Here is a 21,855-nt window from a genome sequence, read left to right as displayed (position 1 = left end):
AAAAGTGTTTCTGTTTTATGAGGGTAGTTTCCATAAAAAATGACATTCTGAAGACAAAAGAGAGGGTGATGATTTTTGAGAATGAAAGTATTGGTATTCAAGCTGGACTCCATTTTTATACCTCGTCTTTTACAAGGTTTCCAAGCCTCAGCTCTGGAGGAGGCTAGCAAATTTGAGCCCAGAGTCTGGCAAGGGCAATGGGAGATGGAAATTCCATGAAACCTTCTGAGTTGGTCTATTCCTAACTTCAGCAGAAAATTTGTGAATATTGTGTCTAGCTTCAAGTGAAACAATAATGTTTTATGTGCAAATAATGAATTTACCCCAAAATCATTTAGTGTCAAAAATTTAGTTTTCAACAGATTTCATTTTTTATTTTTAATAGAAAAATGTCAGTGTATTTTTTACCTTCAATGGGAAAAAAGAAAAGCATTTCTTTTTTCTACGGAAAGCACATCTAGTTTGTACAGAAAAGCAAGACTAAGAATACTTGCAATTTTCACTGTAATGTTCTTAGACCTTAAGAAAACTCTGATCTTGGAAGTAATCTGCTTGTTGCAGTTCATAGCTCTGTGTGGGCCAATTTGTCTTGGTTTTCTTGGTCAAAATTGCTTTGGAAACTCATACACTACATGCAGCCTGCGGGATGACCTTCTCCCAGCCTACTCCAGCATATCGTTTTATTGGGGGGGATAGAAGGAGTAGACGGTTTGTGATTTTGCCTGGCTGCTGCTAAATAACACTATTCTAGGGGGGGGGGGGAAAGAAGGAAGATATGGAGGGTGGTGAACATGAGAAGGTAAAAATCCCAGGAAGACACATTTCAGGTTCTGTTTCCCTTGCATGTGGCAAGATCGTGACAGCTTCAAGAACTCTTTTACAAATTAAGAGCATGGGTAACAGGATTAAAATGAGAGCTTTGAGATGTCTCCTTCCTGTAACTCATAGCTCAGCTTTTGCTGCTAAGCACAATGTTATATGGTATGGGATATCCCTTTGGTCAGTTGGGGTCAGCTGTCCCAGCTGTGTCCCCTCCCATCTTCTTGTGCACCCCAGCCTGCTTTCTGGTGGGGCAATGGGGGGCAGAAAATGCCTTGGTGTTGTGCAAGCACTAATGTTCAACAAGAACTAAAACATTACTATGCTATTAACACTGTTTTAATCACAAATCCAAAACATAGCACCATACAAGCTACTGCAAGGAAAATTAACTCTAGCCCAGCCAAAACCAGCACAGAGTGTTATTAGTTTTGAATAAGATTATCACTGTGAACAGTCGTGGATTCAGTTCAGTGGCCAAGGACATTTAGTCTGCCAATATAAGTAGTTTACAGAGACATATTACCTCATTAAATGTTTTCAATTATATGCTCAATAAAACTGTTGTGTATCACAGTAAACACTGAAGGTTGACAATAGGCCGTGTTTTCACAAGACCGGATGTGTATGTATGCACTTTTTTGTATGTGTGTGTGTTTTAACTTCTATAGGAGAATTTTAATTTCCAAGTTGTTAGGAGGTCTTACATTCAGGATATACTGTGGAATTTTCTTGACACATCATCTTTAGCATCACAAAGTCTTATCAAATACATCACACTGTGTGGATACAGGTTATGCTTCAACAGGCAGCTTAACAGACATATTGTAGCCTATGCTGTGTAGCTATTCCAGACTGAGGTATATCAAGGCCTTTAGCAAACTAGTCGGAGACTGAAGCCTCAGGACAATATTTCTTCATTATAGTCCTTCTTAAAATCACTAATATTTTCCTAAAACCTTCAGGAAAAATTTTAAGGGGAAATCCACCCCCTCACCACACCACCACCACCACCATCCCCCCCTCAAAATAAGCTCTTTAGAAGAGGGGCGGTATTTTTTAAAATGTGTTTGAAAGATGCCTAAGACAAAGAAGGTGTTGGTTCTGACATGAACTGTTTGAAACCAACTGTGACATTAAGATACAATTTTAGTGTTTAATTTTCCTTGCTCTACCTTCTTTGAGGGAGTTCATGTTATATTTTAATGTGGTGTAGCGTATTGTTAAGGGCAGAAAATAAAGCTTCCAAAAGATGAAGTGGCAGAACTTAAAGATCTTTACCTCTTCATCCAGGCTAAAATTGGTGGAGTCAACAGGACTATAGAAGATTATAGCTTCTAAGGTTCCATGATAAACAGTTTATAGGAACATGTAGAGATAAATTTACATCTCCACCAAAACAGAGTTCACTTGTCACTGTGGGTAAGGTGCACAGGAAATGAAGGCACATCTCTCAAGCTGTCCCTGTAAGCCATCTCTCAAGAAAAATAAAAGTGCTTCAGTACCTCAAAGAACTATTAAGAAGTAAAGAAGTCATACTAAAAGTAGGGAGGAATTTCAGGCCAACAACAAAAAGTAGATTCTTAATCATATGTGGTTTTAAAAAGTAAAATATTGAATTATTTTAGGCAAAAGCCATTCCAGTTACAAAAGTTGGAAACGGCATCTAACTCTAGATTTGTTCAATTGGTCTGATACAGATTGAAAATGAATGATTGCATATTAACAAAGGCTGATTTTAACTGAATGAAGAAATGCTGAGTGACTTACTAATAAAAACAAGATCAACAATAGCTAAACTAAAACTTTGGGTGGGTTGTAAACAGAAGATTAAAAACATCTATTTGGCCTAAAATAAACTCCAGATCATTATTATTCCTTTATCTATCACTTACACCTTGTTTATTCCTCCTTATCCTAGCCCTGGCTGTTGTTTGTTCATAGAGGATGGAGCAGAACATCAAAATCTCCCAAGAAATCAATAAAGTTGGAGCCTCTTGTGTAAATTCATTGGAAAGCCAACAAAATAATTTGTACATTTTAAAGTTTCAGTGAAAGCAAAAAAAGACACGTTGAAGTTCAGATTGTTATATCAAAAGTGCTGCTGCTTATATATTGTGGTGTATGCTCTTGAATGAGTTTTTTCAAATTGCAATAAAGAGCAGATCGAACAGAATGGGTCAGTAACTCCTCATCTGTCACAAGCTACTGGATTTTTCAGATAATAGTTATTAAAATACAATTTTGCTCATCTGTTAATTCTCCAGACATCTGTTACAGTTTTCAAACTTTCATAATTGAATCAGCAATTGTGTTTAATGCTAGTTTAAGGGCTCACAAACCGATGCTTCTTTTCCATTCTGCAAGATTTTGTCAATAATGTATAAACAGTAATTGGAGACTTTAAATTAGAGTTCTGTCCTTGTGGCTGCAAAAGTCTTGATATCCCCTGACTGAGAAACATGAACCTCTCCTGATCAAAGTATTGTTAGAACAGACTGCCATGGTTGATGAAGGGTAAACCTCAAAAGTTCATAGTGAGAATTCAGATAATCATCCGTAACCTGATGTGCGCGCTTACACTAATCAAAGAATTGCCCATGTGATTCACAAGGCTTCTCTTTCAGATATTCACTGATTGTCCCTGCCTCACTCTGATTATACAACTCTTGTCATGAGCAGGGGAAAAGCCATTCTTTAGTCCTCTACTTTCAGAAAATACAGCATATATGAATTGCAGAAGAAAAAAATGCTGAAGAAAACTGAGTTAGGAAAAAATTTTAGTAGCTGACAGATGTCTGAAAACCTTTTGCTAGAACTGAAAGAAAATAATAAAACTGAGGTGCCTGCTTTAGCACAGGGAAGCATTCAATTAGCAGAATGAAGATGCAGGAAGGAAGACTTGACAATTCAGTTGGACTAGGCAGAATCTGAGCAGTATTAGGGGGATATATACAGGGTCAGCACGAAGTGGAAGTTCAAATTTGGGATAAAGATGTAAGACACAATAAGTCAGTAAAGGATTTGAATAGGACAACAGGATCAATAAAAAATGAATAGTCTGGAGAAACAATACATGGATTTATAGATGAATGGTAAACAAAACAGAAAGCTAAGATCAGTTAGTTAACAGGTAAGGATGAGTTGAAAGAGTATCTAATCAGTTTTGCTATGGCTGATTTAGCATATTGTAAGTACCAACAGTGTGGCATATCCGTGTTTTTAACACTACAGAGAAAAGCACAACACATCAGACAATGCAGTAATACCTCTTTTGCCATTTAATTCCTTTTCTTTCTTATAAACATTATTTACAATTGCTATGTGAGGCTAAACATAATATGTCTTGCTTTGGTTTTGAATACTGGCAAGGGGAGGAGGGTAGGTTATCATTTCATCTTTTAATTTTGTCTTTTTCTTTCTATTGTCTGGGAAAATAAGTTGTTCCCAGAGCCCAAATGATGCACATCACGTGAGTTTACATACAACAAGGCAGTAGAACTAGAAGTGACAAAGACATTTAGTTACAAAAACCTTTTGTTTTCATAAGGAAAGCCCTTGAGAGGGTTAAGTCTGGTTTATTCTGCATTAAATTCAGTACTGTCTACTATCAAAACATCTCAGAATATGAGCTGATGTTTGGAAACAGAACAGTGAAAATAAAAGTCCAGGTGCACTCTAGGATCAATGTTAATTTTTCAAAGCCTTTAATTTCCTCTCTTTTATGCTTTTCCTTCACAGTGAATCTTGCTTCCTTTCAGGACACATGATAATGAAAATGACTTATTTATTTTCGTCTAATGATCATGATTGCCACTAGTAGAATTACCTTTGAAAACATCATACTTTTATCCTCCTGCTTTCATCTTTTTGGATGCATTAATCTTCAATGTAGGAAGGAAAGCAATATCTCAAGTCAGATCTACTCTTTCACACTATTCAGCTAGCACAGCTATTTTGGAAAAAATCTGCTAAATAAATTTGCAATGCCTCCTCAAAAGTAGTTTATAATAAATACAGACTTATGACAGTAAGCAGCAGCATAATCAAACCTTCCTTTTTATTTTTCAAAAATGGCATTGTATATTATTTCTGTGCTCAGGATTCTGTTCTTGACAAAGCCAAGGGGTGGAGAAGTCTGCAGAAATAAATTGCCTGGAAAAAATATTAGTGTGACTTCTAAGTTCAATACATTAAAAGCATTTGATCACATACCTAAAGAATGTGTTCCTGGCATACACAATATCTATACCTGCAAAAATGGTCAATAAATAAAATTTAAAATTCTCTGATGATCATGGTGATTTGGTTTTGCTCTGGTATGTGCGTCAGCATTATAGCTATGTTTGAAGGAACATGTTTTAGACTTAGTTATCTATTAGCAGCCTGGCCCTGTGTAAACTTGTGACTGCCTTAATGTAATTGAAATAGCTTTCTTCTTTTTTTTTTTCCTTCCTTTTTTTTTCATCTATAGTTAATTTATTTCTTAATAAAGAATATGATTTCTCTGGAAAGGTCTGTTTATATAACTGAATCAGTAATGTCAGAAAAGATTTTTTACCTAAAGTCAACTGCAATGCAAAATCCCTGCAAAACAGCTCTTATTTCTAGCTTGCAGTCACTCTACGGTCATGAAGTTTAATTATGTATTTGGAAAGAGAATAAATTCCTTGAACTCTAAGTTCAATACGCTGAGAATTAGTTTTACAGTGTTTTCAACATGTGGCATTCAGTCAAAACCTTCAATAGTAGATAAAAAAAGACATTGTTTTTTTGAACCCAGATATTTGGCTATAGTTGCCAAAATGCTTCTGGTCCAAAACAAACTAGATTATGCAAGATGTGTCAGAGACAACCTGTATTCATCATTTGTGTGATGAAATGTAATTAGACATGAAGGAAGAACCAACTACCTGACCTTATGCTATAAGTGGAGAAGTATTCTCAAAATGTAAACAAAATTAGCAGCTCAGTGGTATTTTCTCTTAAGAAAAACAGAAGCTTAATATATACATGGAAACTTGTGACTTCTGGTCAGCGACACATTGGCTGCACATCTAAAGACCTCAGGAGAGCGGTCAGAAATCTCAACATATACTGAATCTTGACACTCTTCAGGGTTGTCCTGACCTAGTGCTGTGAAGGCATAGTGTTGCAACCACAGGGACAGAGGACTTGAAGCAGAGGCAGCTTGAAATACTTTTTCTTTTTTTTTTTCCTCTAGGTAAGCAGTGTAACAGGTGAAAATCCAAAGCTCCCCATTTAACTAATTCCTTGGTAGATTCCCACATCATGGCTGGATATTGCAATGGTGCAAATAAAATATGATTCAGTGGTATCTAATCTGTGTTTTGACAAAAAATTATTTTTTGCCTTCACACGTACATGGAACTAGACAATATTTAAGATCCCTTCATTCTATGATTCTATGATTCTATGCATCTGGCCTCCAAAGAAGACTTTAATTTTTTAAATTAATTTGCATTAATGCACAGTAAATTTCTCTCAATGTTTTTATTTTCATTTGTCTATTAATATAAATTTTATTACACTCTTTTACTACAAACTCATGGGTATGTTACAGGTCCTTGTTACAAACATATTTTGTATTCCCAGTGTATTCTCCAAGTATTCCTGAGTCAAATAAAAATTTTAGCTCAGAATAACACCCCCTCCCACTATGCATAACATGTTTCCCTTTTTTTTCCCCATAAATATAAACTATAGCTATATATAGTGGCGACAACTGAAAACAAGAAGTTAGAGTATTAACATTTACTCCTTCAAAAGCAGGTTAATACCATATAAAGATTGTTCTTTATAATTTCTTTCTGATATTTTTTTACTTTCCTTTTTGATTCAGATGCATCCTAATCCTTGTTCTTCTCTTGACATGTGTGACCTTTCTCCACAAGAGGAAATGGGGCTGACGGTTGTACAGTGAGTCTTGAGCATTTCTCAGAATGTTAGAATTGTCTAGACATGATCTTTTCCTTGAAACAATTTTAAAAAAAATTTAAAAAGGGAGCTCCCTTGTGCAAACACTCTGGGACTGGGAAAATATTTATAGACGCACCCCTCTCCCCATCTTACTCCTCCCAAATTTTCATTTAAGGTGGTCTGTAAGTGCTCTGAAATGGGACAGTTATGGTTTTTTGTGATGGTTTCATCAGAGTAGCACAATAAAAGCAGAATAATTAACATGTACAGTCTTTAAGATGAATGGCTAATGAGATTGGACAGTCTTTTCTATAATGTAGAAAATTCCTAATGCCCCAACATGCATAGTTATAACAATACTTACGTTGTGCTGTTCATTGTTGATAACATTATTGTTGGCTTTATTGCACAGAGCTCATAGCAGGGGTTATGGTTTGAATAAGTAATTACACTTAATCAGAGTCCGGGACTCTTTGTGGTATTGAGGACCACAGACCTACAATCAATTTAGAGATTTTCACAATGTTTTTTTTTTTTCTGAAGAGGGATTTTTATATATGGATATACATATAGATAGGTACTAGTACATTACCATCCTGCAACAAGAAGGATTTTTAGCTGGACGAACTGACTCCCTCACTTAATCTTCTTTCTGAGTACCATCAGCTATTTAAAAAGAGCAAATACATTGCCATACGCAAAAGTCAAAAGCAAAAGCAAGTTTTTATTTCCATACTTTTAGATCACACATTAATATACTTCATGGCATTGATTTATTTAGAAAGGGAGCTAGAATTTATCATTTACAATATTCTTATTTTTTTATCACCCCACGAGGAAAAAGATTCCTTTGCTGTCTGTCATCCTTTGTCTGAAAAACAACAATAAAATATCTGCTATGCCACCTTCATCTAATGACAGCAAATAATTCTCTTGTCTTTTCTTCTGAGCTAAGACAAGGGGAAGAAGTGGAAACCTTTAGGGATTTTTGTTGTTGTTGTTTAGTAGAAGCCAATATGTGATGGGATAGACAGGTGGATGGTTTGTAAGGTCAGTTGACAGTGACCTCTTTTTATACAATGTCTAACTCTAGAGACTCATTACAAACAGATTTTTCTCAAGTCTTGACACAGGTGCTTTGTTGTGAAGATTCAGGTGGTTTTACTTTTAATGCATCCATGATAAGAAAACATAACAAAGGCACATGCCAAAGGAAATAAGCTTTTCTCCAGAAACCATTAATTTTTGATTGTGTCACCTGAAATTTGTTTTTGTGGTACAATATGTAATTTCTTTCAGTGTCTGATTCAATCTTAAGAGGCTACCAGCCTTATTTGCCTTTTTTTGCTCTTTTATCTCTTTAAAAAAGCCATTAATGTTAATCTCGTTGTACTTCAAGGGTGGAGAGAGTCCAATTTATTTCAAGTTTTTAAGGAAAGGAATTAGAAATTTGAGACCCATTTTGTAAATACCAATGGTCACAATCAATCATATATTGGCCATTTGTTCTACTGCTAAATATTGTATCTACTGGGGAATGACTACTGTCTGACAAAATTTGTAGCATCTGGACTTAAATTAACATTGGCCTAGTATAAATAAAATATGTGAATTTCCTATGAATTTTGGATTCATAAAGTCATCTCTTGCAGTAAACAAAGGTCAAAAACAGTTGGATGGTGATCTGAAATAATAATACACCATGTGGTACCGTTTATAGTTAATAATCTTTACTTAAAGACTATGAAGAAACCCCAAACTCATAAATACATAGGCAAAGGAAATACTGTGACAATATCCCTGCTATTACAACTGATACTTCAGGTAGGAACATCCATAGTGCCTGTGTGTTTACAATCTATCTTGACCCTGAAGGCAGACATTTGAGAATACATCAGTAAAAGAAAGATGACTCACATGTGTACTCTGCCTCTTCAGGTAATGGAATTAAAGTTGGCCTGGACTGCTGTCTAAGAAATCAAAAGTTTCATTGGTTGTTAAAACTAAACCAAACTCTATGTAGAAACCTAGGCAACAACAACATGCCTGATTGAGGAACATTTTCTTCTAGATGTGGGAAGAAAGAGATACATCAGTACAATTACAAATTTGTATTCTTGTGTTTTTATTACATAGAGAACAGTTACAAGAAAATATTTAAAGAAATTACATATAGATATGCTGCCACATATAGAGATCAAGTTAATATTTCTAGGGGAAGATAGACCAAAAGATAGAAACATTCCAGTACTTGGGCTAATTCACATTTTCTTGTTTTGGAGCAATGACTTTCTCGGCTATTTTTTGTTTGGGGGACTTTTTTTTAGGAGATGAGATGATCTTAATATTTCCTTTTGGCTTTCTGCTTTCCCCTGCTTCTGTTTCACAACCTATTTACTTGTTATCTCTTGCAGTCTACAAGCAACTCATGAATTCTCTTCCATTTCACTGAAGTGCTGAATCTTTCAGTGTCTTGGTAGATACAGAGTCAGACAACGACTGTGCTGGCTGGCATCGCTACTTATAGTGGGGATATGAGGTCATTCTACTGCTGAACAACTTCTCTACAAACAGCAGAACCATACTTTTGTGGGATGTGGTTAGGCTTAGCTGGCCAGTATTCTTCAGAAAAGTTTAACTTAATCTGTGAAAGGTGAAAGAATGATTTTTCAAAACCAACACGTTAGTTAAAACCAGATGTGGTCAAGATTGTTTTTTCTAGCCTTTTTTTTTTTTTTTTAAATAACTCTCCTATATATTACTTTTACATGCCAAAGCAGAAAATGGAATTTAACTTTTTGTGAAATTTAAGAATGTGCCTGACCCTAAATGGTGCCTTTGAGTTTCCATATATTAGGACTGGCTGAAACTTTCTGAAACTGGAAACTGGTCATACACTTTGAGAGACAGTAATTTTGTCAGCAAATGTATTAAGTATTCAAAGTTCATCACATTTACCAATTCATACTACGTCTCAGCTAAGGGATCTTCTTTAACCCAAAAGTTCAAGATTAAGCACGTGCACAAATGCCTTGTTGAAAGAGGACCTAATTCTGTAGAGAACATATTTGAAATCTCATAGAATTTTAATATTGAATATTGCATTTATATCTATTGCAGATTTCAGAAACAAATTGTTCGATAGAAATGCTACCATAATATTACATGTCACTTGAAATTGAAAATAGAAAAGTAAATTGATTTTCAGTTTTATACAAGGAGAATCAGATGTTTAGCTTTTATCATTTTTATCAGGCCTTTGCCTGCTCCTTCCTAAGTACACCCACCTGAATACTTCCCTAAATCTTCTCTATTTCCTAAAGATAACAGCCATTTATCCATATTCACATATTCTCAAGACTTTTCAACTCTTTGCAAATTGGTATGTTAACTTCACATATTAAAAAAGAAAAACAAGTCAAGGGAGATTTAGCAAATGATAAAGTTACCATTTTCAACTAGGAAAGAAAAAAGGTCTACTTTTGTTTAAGGCAGTCATTACATAAATCTATCACATAAATATGCTGAAGATATGAAACCATGTGATAAAACAAAATTGGTATCTCTATTTGTCAATTAAAGTTAGTATTGGATTTACACATCACTGATTTCTTGACATTATAAACTGTATAATAGTACTAATCATACTGATTTTCTGATGGCATCACTTTTAGAAAAAGGGTCATGTTGGAATTCTAATTAAAAAAAAAAATTGACATTGTTGTATTCCCAGTGGGAATTACATTAGAAAGCTTTCAAAATTAAGCACATCCAAGCTATATATAAAAGCTCTTAAATAGCCTTGATAATCTTATTCTAGTGTCAGTCATTTACTTGATTCAGCATTGCCATAACCTAGTAAGTGTCTTTCTAATTTAAATGTATTGAGACTTCATCTACAAAAATGTAACCTTTATTATGACCAGCATTTTAATTTAAAGTCTAATTCATTTATCTGAATCTCCTTCTTCATGCATAATGTACATTATTACACTTACTGAAATAGTAAGAGAACATCAAAGATGCTTGCTAAAATACTTAAATGATTTAATCTAGTTTTGCATTGTTTGTGTCACTAAACTTTTATTGAATTCAATTTGGGAACTGCAAGAAAATGCCTCTAGAGTTTTTCATAAGTCTATAAAATACAGTGAGGGAGAGATTCTCATTTTACAGTAGAGCTGCTATATCACAGAGTCTAGATAATAATTGGACGTTACTGGTAGATCTGAATTTTAATTATTCTGTTGAGATAAGGGACTAGCCTACTTATTACTGTTTAATCTATTGATAGAATCTCTCCTGCATTTTAAAAATAAGAATTTTTAAAAGGAGCGTAACAAATAGTCATAAGGCTTTACTTTTACTATTAGTTTATACAATCTCTTTTACTGTTTCTTCACTATTTTGTTATACAATACAAACTTTCATAATTTCTTTATGCAATAAATAGTAAAATTACATCTTTGACTGGAGGTGCTAGATACTGTAGGGAATCTACTTTTCCACTAGTCCAGTTGGGTGGCCTATTTCCTACTGTCCCCAAGAATTTCGACATCATATTTGGGAGAGCTATGATAACAGAGTTTGAAAATCTTGGCATTTGCTCATGCTTGAAAAGCAGTTATTTTGGCCTGCATCATAAGCACAGGAGATAAAAGATTGGTCTCTCTGCAAAGGTCAGAAGACTGAAAAAGAAATTTAGAACAGTTCTTCATAATAAAAAATTAAAGGATTTTTTCTGCCTATCCCTTTAAAAATTATTTTTAAAAGAGCATTTGAAGCACAAATTGGGAGATAAGTTAATAAAATATTAAATATCAATATAACTTAAATGATGCTGGCTTATAATCATGGCTTAGACAGGTGTACTCTTTGCTGGGTAAAAAACTATCTGGATGGCAGAGCCCAGAGAGTTGTGGTGAATGGAGCTAAATCCAGTTGGCAGCTGGCCACAGTGTTCCCCAGGGCTCAGTGTTGGGGCCAGCCTTGTTTAATATCTTTATCAATGATCTGGATGAGGGGATCGAGTGCACCCTCAGTAAGTTTACAGATGACACCAAGTTGGGTGGAAGTGCTGATCTGCTTGAGGGTAGGAAGGCTCTGCAGAGGGATCTGGACAGGCTGGATCGATGGGCCGAGGTCAACTGTATGAGGTTTAACAAGGCCAAGTGCCAGGTCCTGCACTTGGGTCACAACAACCCCATGCAACACTCCAGGCTTGGGGAGGAGTGGCTGGAAAGCTGCCTGGCAGAAAAGGACCTGGGGATGCTGGTTGACAGCCGGCTGAACATGAGCCAGCAGTGTGCCCGGGTGGCCAAGAAGGCCAACAGCATCCTGGCTTGTATCAGGAATAGTGTGGCCAGCAGGGGTAGGGAAGTGATTGTGCCCCTGTACTTGGCACTGGTGAGGCAACACCTTGAATATTGTGTTGATTTTTGGGCCCCTCAGTACAAGAAGGACATTGAGTTGCTGGAGCATGTCCAGAGAAGGGAAACAAAGCTGGTAAAAGGTCTGGAGCACAAGTCTTATGAGGAGAGGTTGAGGGAACTGGGGTTGTTTAGCCTGGAGAAGAGGAGGCTGAGGGGAGACCTTATCTCTCTCTACAACTACCTGAAGGAAGATTGTAATGAGGATGGTGTTGGTCTCTTCTCCCTAGTTAGAAGCAATAGGATGAGAGGAAACGGCTTTAAGATGTGTCAGGGGAGGTTTAGATTGGGTATTAGGAAAAATTTTCTTTACTGAAAGAGTGGTCAAGCATTGAAACAGGTTGTCTAGAGAAGTGGTGGGGTCACCATCCTTGGAGGTGTTCAAAGAACTTGTAAACATGGCACTTCAGGAGATGGTTTAAGAGGCACAGTAGTGTTGGGTTGACAGTTGGACTTGATCCTAGAGGTCTTTTCCAACCTTAATGACTCTATGATATACAAAATATAAATCTAAAAAATACAAAGTATGTAAAATATAATTTTAATAATTTTTGGTTTTAATTCTTCGTTTCAAAGGACATTCTCCAGTTTTGATGCCACTGGTTTATTCTTTATTTTCTTACCTTCTCTTCGTTTGTTTTTTTTTTTTAATTAAATACAACTATCACACTGTAAAAATGCAATAGATTACTCTTTTTGCCAAACTTTGTTAGACTGATTTGAGGATTTTCTGCAAATAATCATATGTATACTTATAAATCCATACGTCTTTCTGTCATTCACTCCAGGGGAAAAAAGATAATAAATTTAGGTTAGATATTTTCTTTGCTCTACTTTGCTATGTGACTGTGGATCTCATTGTGCTAGAACAAAGGAAGGAATAATTTTCCAACATTAAGATAAATTTTCAAGGCCAAAGCTATAAGAAGGAATCCTTCTTTTGATGCTAGAGTTGGCTTGTTCCATTTTAATTGTGGTGTGAAACGACTGCTTGAGCTAAGGATGTTTTTGTCTGGGAAAGTGCATCATCCACTAGAGATCTACAGAGGGAGGAGGGAGACATTTCATTGCTAATGACCAGCACCACTTGCAGTGTCTGGATTTTTTCTAAACAACAACAAAAAATGCATGTTCCCTTTTGCACAGCTGTTGACCAGGTCTTACTGAAGTATAGTTAATCTCAGTCTTCTTAGCTGAAGACTAAGAGTTTCTGTAAATGGAAATAACTTAATCACTTTGCTAGTTTATTGGCTGGTTAATTCTAGGTATAATATTATCTCAAATTTTGTCAAGCCAGCACCACTGCAGTTTCCCCAATCTTTATCAATACCAAGTCACTACTGACTAAAACAGCAAATTCTGCCAGGCTCAGAGTGACTGCTTTGCCTGAAAACATCACTTCAGCCTGTCACTGAGTGACAGTTGAGTTAGAAAAAATCTTAACAATGGATGCTATATTTTTGTCACTATTTCAAGAATACTGACAGAAGTTGAACATAAACTACATTACATTGTCAAATTTCCTATGTTTTATTCTGGCAGTATTCATATAAGGATCCAGTAATTTTAAAAAATACAGGGTTTAAAATAGATATGTATTGCAGAGAAATTATAGAATGAAATATTTCTATAGAGTCTGAATGACTTCAGACTAAGTAGCTAAATGTAAAAGGAAAAAAAATTTTTTACTGTATTCCAGTTAAACACACAGGTTTGTAGAAAGCTGGTTGTTGTGGTTTAGCTGGCAACTCAGCCCCACACAGCCGCTCACTCACTCCCCCACCGGAGGGATGGGGGAGAAAATCAGAAGGGTAAAGCTCGTGGGTTGAGATAAGAACAGTTTAATAATTAAAATAAAACAATAACAACAACAGCAACAATAATGCAATGGAAAGGAAAGAAACAAGATTGACGCAAAACCCAGGGTGGGGGGAATGAACAACCAAAACCAACAGCCCGTGACGCAGCTGCTCACCGCCCGCCGACCCGATGCTGCCAGTCCCCGAGCCACAACTGCCCCCCCCTCCCCGCCAACTGCCCCTGTTAACATACTGGTCGTGGCATCACATGGTATGGAACGAACATCCCATTGGCCAGTCGGGGTCAGCTGACTCGGCTGTGGCCTCTTGCCCTCATGGCAGAGCGTGGGAAGCTGGAAAGGTCCCTGACTGCTACATGTGTTACAGTGAAGAGAATTAACTCTTTCTCAGCCAAAACCAACACACTGGTGAACTTATATATTAATAAATAAATTTATCCTAAGGTATTAGCTACGCAACACTGACTTGTGTATAAATACTTCATTCACTCTAAGGCTAAGGAGATGGTATTGAAAACAGTGCAGTTACTAGTGGTCTAATGAGTTATACCATCCTTGCTACTGGCTGTGCACACACCGTCAGACTCTGCCAACAGGCAGTAAGTAGCCCCAGCTAAAGCTTACAACTGGTAAGTAACAGTATCTTATGTCATTTGCCTGCAGTATCTGTCCACACTTTTCTTATGTTTCTTGTCCCTTCAGAAGCATTCTTCAAGAGATCAGGGTTGTCCAGACAGCAACAGCATGTGCTATTATTCTGGGGCACGAAGGAAATACTCAGTGTTTCTGAAGAAACTTTACCTTTAAAGTAAATTTGTATAAAGTTTTAAAGTCCAGAGAAAATTATGCAACAGCTGTATCCACGTTGTGGAGAAAAAAAGAAAATCCAGCATGCAAATAGATATTCGTGTGAAGAAGTGGGAGAACTGAAGAGGGAGCAGTAGAATTTTTCATGGATTGGCAAGCTCCAAGGGCAGCTTAATAGGACCTAAATGGAGTAATTTCACTGGAGGATGTAAATAGGAATACAGAAAGGAAAAATTAACTGTGCTGGCCAATTAACTGTGCTGCCAGGTTGCTATACCTGATTAATCTGGATGAGTGAAATGACCACTTTTAAAGATTCCTTCATGGAGATGATATGATCAAAAGAAATGAACACTAAATAAGCCCGCTGATAGGCTTTTTAAGTCCTTCTGCCCCACTGAGCTAACACATTCTAAACTATTGTTTAGACAACCTGTGAATAAGTAAATGCCCAAACCCTTTCTGAATCTATTAAAATAAAAATCTTCCTCGTCAAAGAAACCTCTCTGCTTCAACCACATTGGAAAGACACAGGTACACATTACGGGCTGCCTTGCCAGTGATGAAAGTAATTATAAACCTTTTATGTTTTACTGAAGGAAATATAACACTATTTGATCTTTCTTGGGCTGACTGGTTCCTTGGTCTGCAAATGTCCCTTTTTAACCTTAGAATTTTAAACAAAGTTGGCACTATCATTAGTGCATTAATGTATGCCTGCATTATTTTTTAATAATGTTGTTGCAATCATTCAGGAAAACTGGATCTTTTGTCTGGCTCCTCCACAGGATAATACAAATCTGCTAAATATATATGGAATCATTCCAGCTAGTCATTTATATAAACTCTGGATAATTTCCTATATCAAGGACACATATTAATTCCAAGTGGGGACTATGAAAATCAATGTTAATGAACCCCCTGCTGACCATAAATCTTCTTATAAGTAAATAAAAGGAACTCAGTTAAATATAAACTTTTGTATCCTCTGATGTACAAATGTGATTTACCACAGTATATTTACGGGAACTAACATTGTGCTTAGAGCCAATCAGTGCCTAGGCCAATCTGTACTGGATTTGCACACTATAGGCTGCTGTGGTTTAACCCCAGCCAGCAACTAAGCACCACACTTCCACTCATTCCCTCCCTCCCTGGTGGGATAGGGGAGACAGTCAGAGGTGAGCAAACTCATGAGTTGAGATAAAAAACAGTTTAACACGGAAAGCAAAAGCTGTGCATGCAGGCAAAGAAAAACTAGGAATTCATTCGCTGCTTCCCATGGGCAGGGAGGTGCTCAGCCATCTCCAGGAAAGCAGGGCTCCATGAAGCGTAACGGTTACTTGGGAAGACAAACGCCATCACTCTGAACGTCCCCGCTTCTTCTTCCCCCAGCTTTATGTGCTGAGCATGAGTCATATGGTGTGGGATATCCCTTTGGTCAGCTGGGGTCAGCTGTCCCAGCTGTGCCCCCTCCCAGCTTCTTGTGCATCCCCAGCCTGCTCGCTGGTGGGGTGTGATGAGAAGCAGAAAAGGCTTTGACTCTGTGTAAGAACTGCTCAGCAGTAATGCAAACATGCCATATTACTAACACTGTTTTCAGCACAAATCCAAAACACAGCCTCATACTAGCTACTGTGATGAAAATTAATCCTATCCCAGACAAAAACAGCACGCTCATTCCTACTACACTCTTCTCGTTGCATATCTGCATAAAGCACTGTGCTCTGCTCCCATAGCAACTGCTATTGTTTGGGACCCTATCTCCATGCATTCAAAAGTCACCTTGATTTTACATTTTCAGAGTAACCAGTAGGAAAATATTTTTTTATATATTTTAAATTCCATTGACACAGAAGAATGAAACAAAGCTGCTGGGACTGCAAGCAAGGGAGCCTGTGCCAGGCAGAGAGGGTTGTCTTCCATCTTGATCCAAGTCTAGCAGTAACACACTGAAGCCAAAATCAGAGAAAGAAGCAGCACTTGTACAGCTGCAAATTTATCAGTGTTAACTGAGGACTAACTAGCAAATTTTGTCAAGCTGAAACTGATAATGGGAAGAAGCTTCAATATATGAAATAATAGACAGATTTTAGGCTTTTTGTTTATTATTTCCCCATTCTTTCTTCTTATCCCCTATCTCACTCAAGGTATTCCTATTCTAGTGCCAGTCTGCATTATTGAAGAAGTCTTGAAAGTAGACTGTATATATTCACAGGTTTGACTGAATGTAATAACAGTTTTGAAGAAGCTGGAAGTGGGGATGAACAGTAAAGGGGTAGAAAGACTATTGATTTCTATGTTTTGATAAAAAAAAATTGTCATTGGCTCTGGGAAAAGTGATTATGCAAATTTTATTTTTATTTTTCCTTTCTCTTACCTGTAATTTTTCTGGTTCTGCACCCAAGACAGGCACAGGTACTTTTGTCTTGCACATAACGGAGACTAGAAATCATGCTGAATTGGAACCATTTCTGACAGATGGTCATACATGTCTTCATTCTCAGTATTGTGCCAAACCTGATGGACTGAGCAACAGTCAGCAGGAAAACTTAAGCTGGAAGTGAAAGAAAAAGGAGGAAAAGTCATGGCATATATTTCATTTTTGCAATAATTTTCTCAAAATTTGTTGCTCACCAGCTTTGTTTTCTCAAAATTTTAAAAAAATGTACCCCCTATATATAATCTTCAGAATAATGTCATTGTTAGTATTTATTGAAAACTTCTGTTTATTTTTTGCAGTTGATTCATGGTCCCTCAGAAGTAATTTCTAAAATTGCTGTGTCCTAACTTCATTGAGGTCCATTGACCCTGCAGCATGAAATTCAATTTGGACTACTAGACTTGAGGCTCCAGTGTATACAAAGAATTTGAGCCAATTTAACAGAATTTAATTCTAGATCAAAATGAATGAGATACATCAATATTAGCCACCCTTAAGTCAATTTAAGAGCATCTACACAAGGGATTTCACTAGATTAAATCAATTTAAGAATTGATTTAACTAAATTGTTACGATTTCTTTCTGTAAGCAGGGGACAAGTTACGTGAGTTTTGTATTGGGAAGCTCTAAACACTCACCTACGATGCCAGGGATTTCAGATGTTATTGGTGTAAGCAGATGCCCTCTAAGAACTATTATCTAGATTAGGGCTATTGTATGGTGTCTGGGGGTTGGGCACAGGTGACAGATGCAGGGGAAACTGGGGACCACTAATATCATTATTATATATGTTTATCTATATATATATATAATCAAGGCGAGATACACAGATCTGAAATTACAGGATCTGGCAAACCTGTCAGATTCAAGAAAGGTTTATAAAGCTGTTATGATACAATTGATGGTGGATAGGAAGAGATTTGAAGTTGAAGATGTCACAGATTGGTTCTCTGGGGTTTTTTATCCTTGAATTGCCAAAATACAAGATTTTCACAGGCATGTTAACAGTGCAGCTCAAACCTCTGTTAGTGACAAAAATAATTCAGCATTTGTTCAACATCTGTTCAGTCCTTGCCTTTCTGCTAAGAATACTAGACAGTGTCAATTAATGTCATTTTTGACAATGCTTACTCAGCCTGTAGGCAGCTATTCTCTAGGAGCTGAAAGCTCCTTCCTTTGGTAACACCTAATTGCAATGTAGTATTCTGTCATTAAAGTAGACGAGGTCTGAACTAATTGAGTTTCAGTTGAAATACTGCTCATAAGGATGGACTGACTGATGTCAGTCACTGTCTGTGCATGCTTAGTAGTCACCAGTATGGAAAGCCATGAAACACTGGAACACATATATCTCTCTGTGTGTTTGTATGCAGGTGTCTGTGTATGATGTACCCCAGTAGCTACCAGGCCCTTAACTTTCATAGGTTTATTTGGTTTTTTTTTATTCTCTAACAGAACTGTTGCAAAGGTGTCACTGTGCGGAATAATTTTTCATCATTAACCTTATGTTTTCATTTTCATTTTCAGCATTGAACTCTATTTAAGGAAGCATGAAAAATTAAGACCTGAATATTTCAAAAGCTGCCATGAAAGTGAAGATGGATGCCTGAAACATAAAGATTTGTCACAGAACATTGATGACGGTCACTCCCTAGAAATCCTTAACTCCTTAGAAATCCTTAACTGTAATCCAATGGTTATAGAAAAGAACTGAAATGTAATATATTCTTAAGATTAAGGAAACCACAGCTTTCTGAATGCTGTAAACCCAAATAACTATTATATTAAGTGAACTTTCCTTTTTAAAAGTGCCATTTCAGGTGTATGGGATGCAGGTGCCCAGGGGCTGGCTGTAGGAGACTGCAGAGTCACCTCTGTGAGAAGAGGCTGGGGCTGCCCTGAGCCACACACAGCCAGTTCCAGCCGGCTCCAGCTGAGGCACCGCAGGGCACAGCTGAGCCCCTAAGCCGAGATGGTGGTGCCTCTGGGAAAAAAATGTTTAAGATAGGGTAAAAAACGCCATGCAGCAGTGAGAGGAGTGAGGAAAATATATGAGAGAAACAGCCTTGTGGACACCAAGACGAGAGGCGAAAGAGGTGCTCCAGATGCTGAAGCAGAGATTCCCCTGCAGCCCCTGGAGAGACCATGCTGGAGCAGGTTTATCCTGAAAGACTGCAGACTGTGGAGAGAACATATGCTGGAGAAGTGAGAGGAGGAAGAGCAGCAGGGAGGAGCTCTTATGGACTGACCGCAATTCCTCATTCCCCATCCACCTGTGGGTCAGGGGGGGAGAAGAGGAGTCAGGAATGAAAAGGTGAGCCTAGGAAAAAGAGGGGGGGGGGAATGTGTTTTAGTTTTTGTCCTTGTTTGTCACCATATGTATATATTTTAATCAGCAATAAAAATTATTAAATTCATTAAATGAATTTTCACCAAGTTGGGTCTGTTTTGACAGTAATTGGTGAGTGATTTCCCTGTCTTTATCTCTTTGTTTTATTTTGTCCCACTGTCCTGTTGAGTAGGGTGAGTGGGAGAGCAGCTGGATGGGCATCAGGCAGCCCACCAAGGTCAAACCATCACATTGAGGTCAATTATAATACCATGGAACAGGTACGTCCTAGAAAGACAAAACTGTGGTAACTTTCCTTTCAACAAAGGTTTTGGGATTTCATGGTGGTTATGAAGACAAGAAAAGTGCTTTAAAATATTCCATTGTGGTTTGGTTTATAAGGGTTGTCAGGAGAGGATAAAAGTGCAACTGGTTTTCATACCTGCCACTACAGAAAAATAGGAAGAACATCATCATCTAAACTCATACTCATCTAAAATCATTGACAAGCTGTGATGATGAGAGTGTAGTGTTGATCACATACTGTCACTGTTGTATTTGCAATAGTAATTTAAATGAAAGATCATTAAGGAAAGCAGACAATTAGGTTCTGAAACATAAAAAAAAAACCCAAAACAACCCCAACCAGAAACGGTTTTAAAAGTCTCTTTGTAGCAGGTGTCTAGATTGGAAACAAATCCCCACATGATTGCTTCCTTTGGTGTCAATAAATCTGACCCAATTTATGTATTTAATTTATACAGTTCATTTCTTTTAAATTGATTTGTTTTATGCTACGATTAGATATAAAACTACATGACACCTTATTCAGCATAATTAAACTTAACTGACAAGAAAAAAAAATAACACAATCAAATTCTTTCTGTTTCTCTTTTCGCTCAGCTAAATCTTGTCTTAGAATCATAGAATCACAGAATGTCCTGAGTTGGAAGGGACCCACAAGGATCATTGAGTCCAACTCCTGTCCCTGCACTGGACAACCCCAAATTTACGCCATGTCTCTGAGGGCGTTGTCCAAGTGCTTCTTGAATAGCGTCAGGCTTGGGGCCGTGACTGCCTCCCTGGGGAGCCTGTTCCAGTGCTCCATCACCCTCTGGGTGAAGAACCTTTTCCTAATACCCAGCCTAAACCTCCCCCGGCACATCTTCCTGCCATTCCCCCAGGTCCAGTCATTGGTCATCAGAGAGAAGAGATCAGCGCCTGCCCCTCCTCCTCCACTTGTGAGGAAGCTGCAGACCGCGACGAGGTCTGCCCTCGGTCTCTTTTCTCAAGGCTGAGCAAAGCAAGTGACTTTGTCAAAACATAGCAATTCAGCCTAATAAAAAATTTTACATGTTTTTTTCTTTTTTTTTTTTTTGACTTGTAGTACCTAAATTTTCCATCATGTAGAGAAAAAACTGTGGCGGAACACTGTGGAATGAATGTAAACATGAGCTAATGGAAGGTGAATCAGGTTTTATTGTTTGTTTGATAGTAATATCAAAGATGGAGGATAACCCAGATATTGAGGAATTAAGATGATGAAAATAGTAAGGCCAAAAAAGATTTAATATGGAAAGATTGGGATTGTTTGCTCTAGAAAACAGATAAATAAGATGGGAAATGGGAAAAAGTTCTGTGTCAGAAACAGGACAACATTTAATTTAATTATGAGGTGGGAAATTTAAACTGTATGACAGGATTGCTTGTAATTAAACCACAGTATTCACTGCAGTAAAAAATTCTTGAGTCCAAGAGCCTAACATCACAATAGGCCGATTTTCTAGATCACATAGCTCAGTCCTACATAGCCTAAAAATGAAACTTGTGCTGGGAGAAACTGTTACCAAGGCCCACTACTGTCCAACCTTTACATGTTATACTGAGACATTTCACTTCATTTCCATTATTCTGTCTTCAAGGTTCTCCAAATGTTCAGTGTGAAATACGGTTCACTCTCTGCATTGATTATATCTTACAAATTTTTACCTGATTTCTTAAGCACATTCCAACTTGTTTTACCAAGGACATTAAGGAAATATTAAATGCAGTCTGTCCCAAGATATTCCTTATGACTTTTGCAATTATTCTGTTTGTAGTTCAATATACTTCCTTTCAGTAATAATTCATCTTTAACCAATTTCTTTTTAAAGTTTATAATGCTTCTGCTAGCTTGTGTCTTTACGTCAAATAAAGATTTTTCTATGACATTATATCAAATGACCTAAAAATCTAAAGATTTATTGAATTTTCTTTAGAGCATTAGTTA

The sequence above is a fragment of the Phalacrocorax carbo genome, chromosome 2 (genome assembly GCF_963921805.1).
Source record: "Phalacrocorax carbo chromosome 2, bPhaCar2.1, whole genome shotgun sequence".
Lineage (NCBI taxonomy): Eukaryota > Metazoa > Chordata > Aves > Suliformes > Phalacrocoracidae > Phalacrocorax > Phalacrocorax carbo.
Note: the sequence above shows the minus strand (reverse complement) of the source record.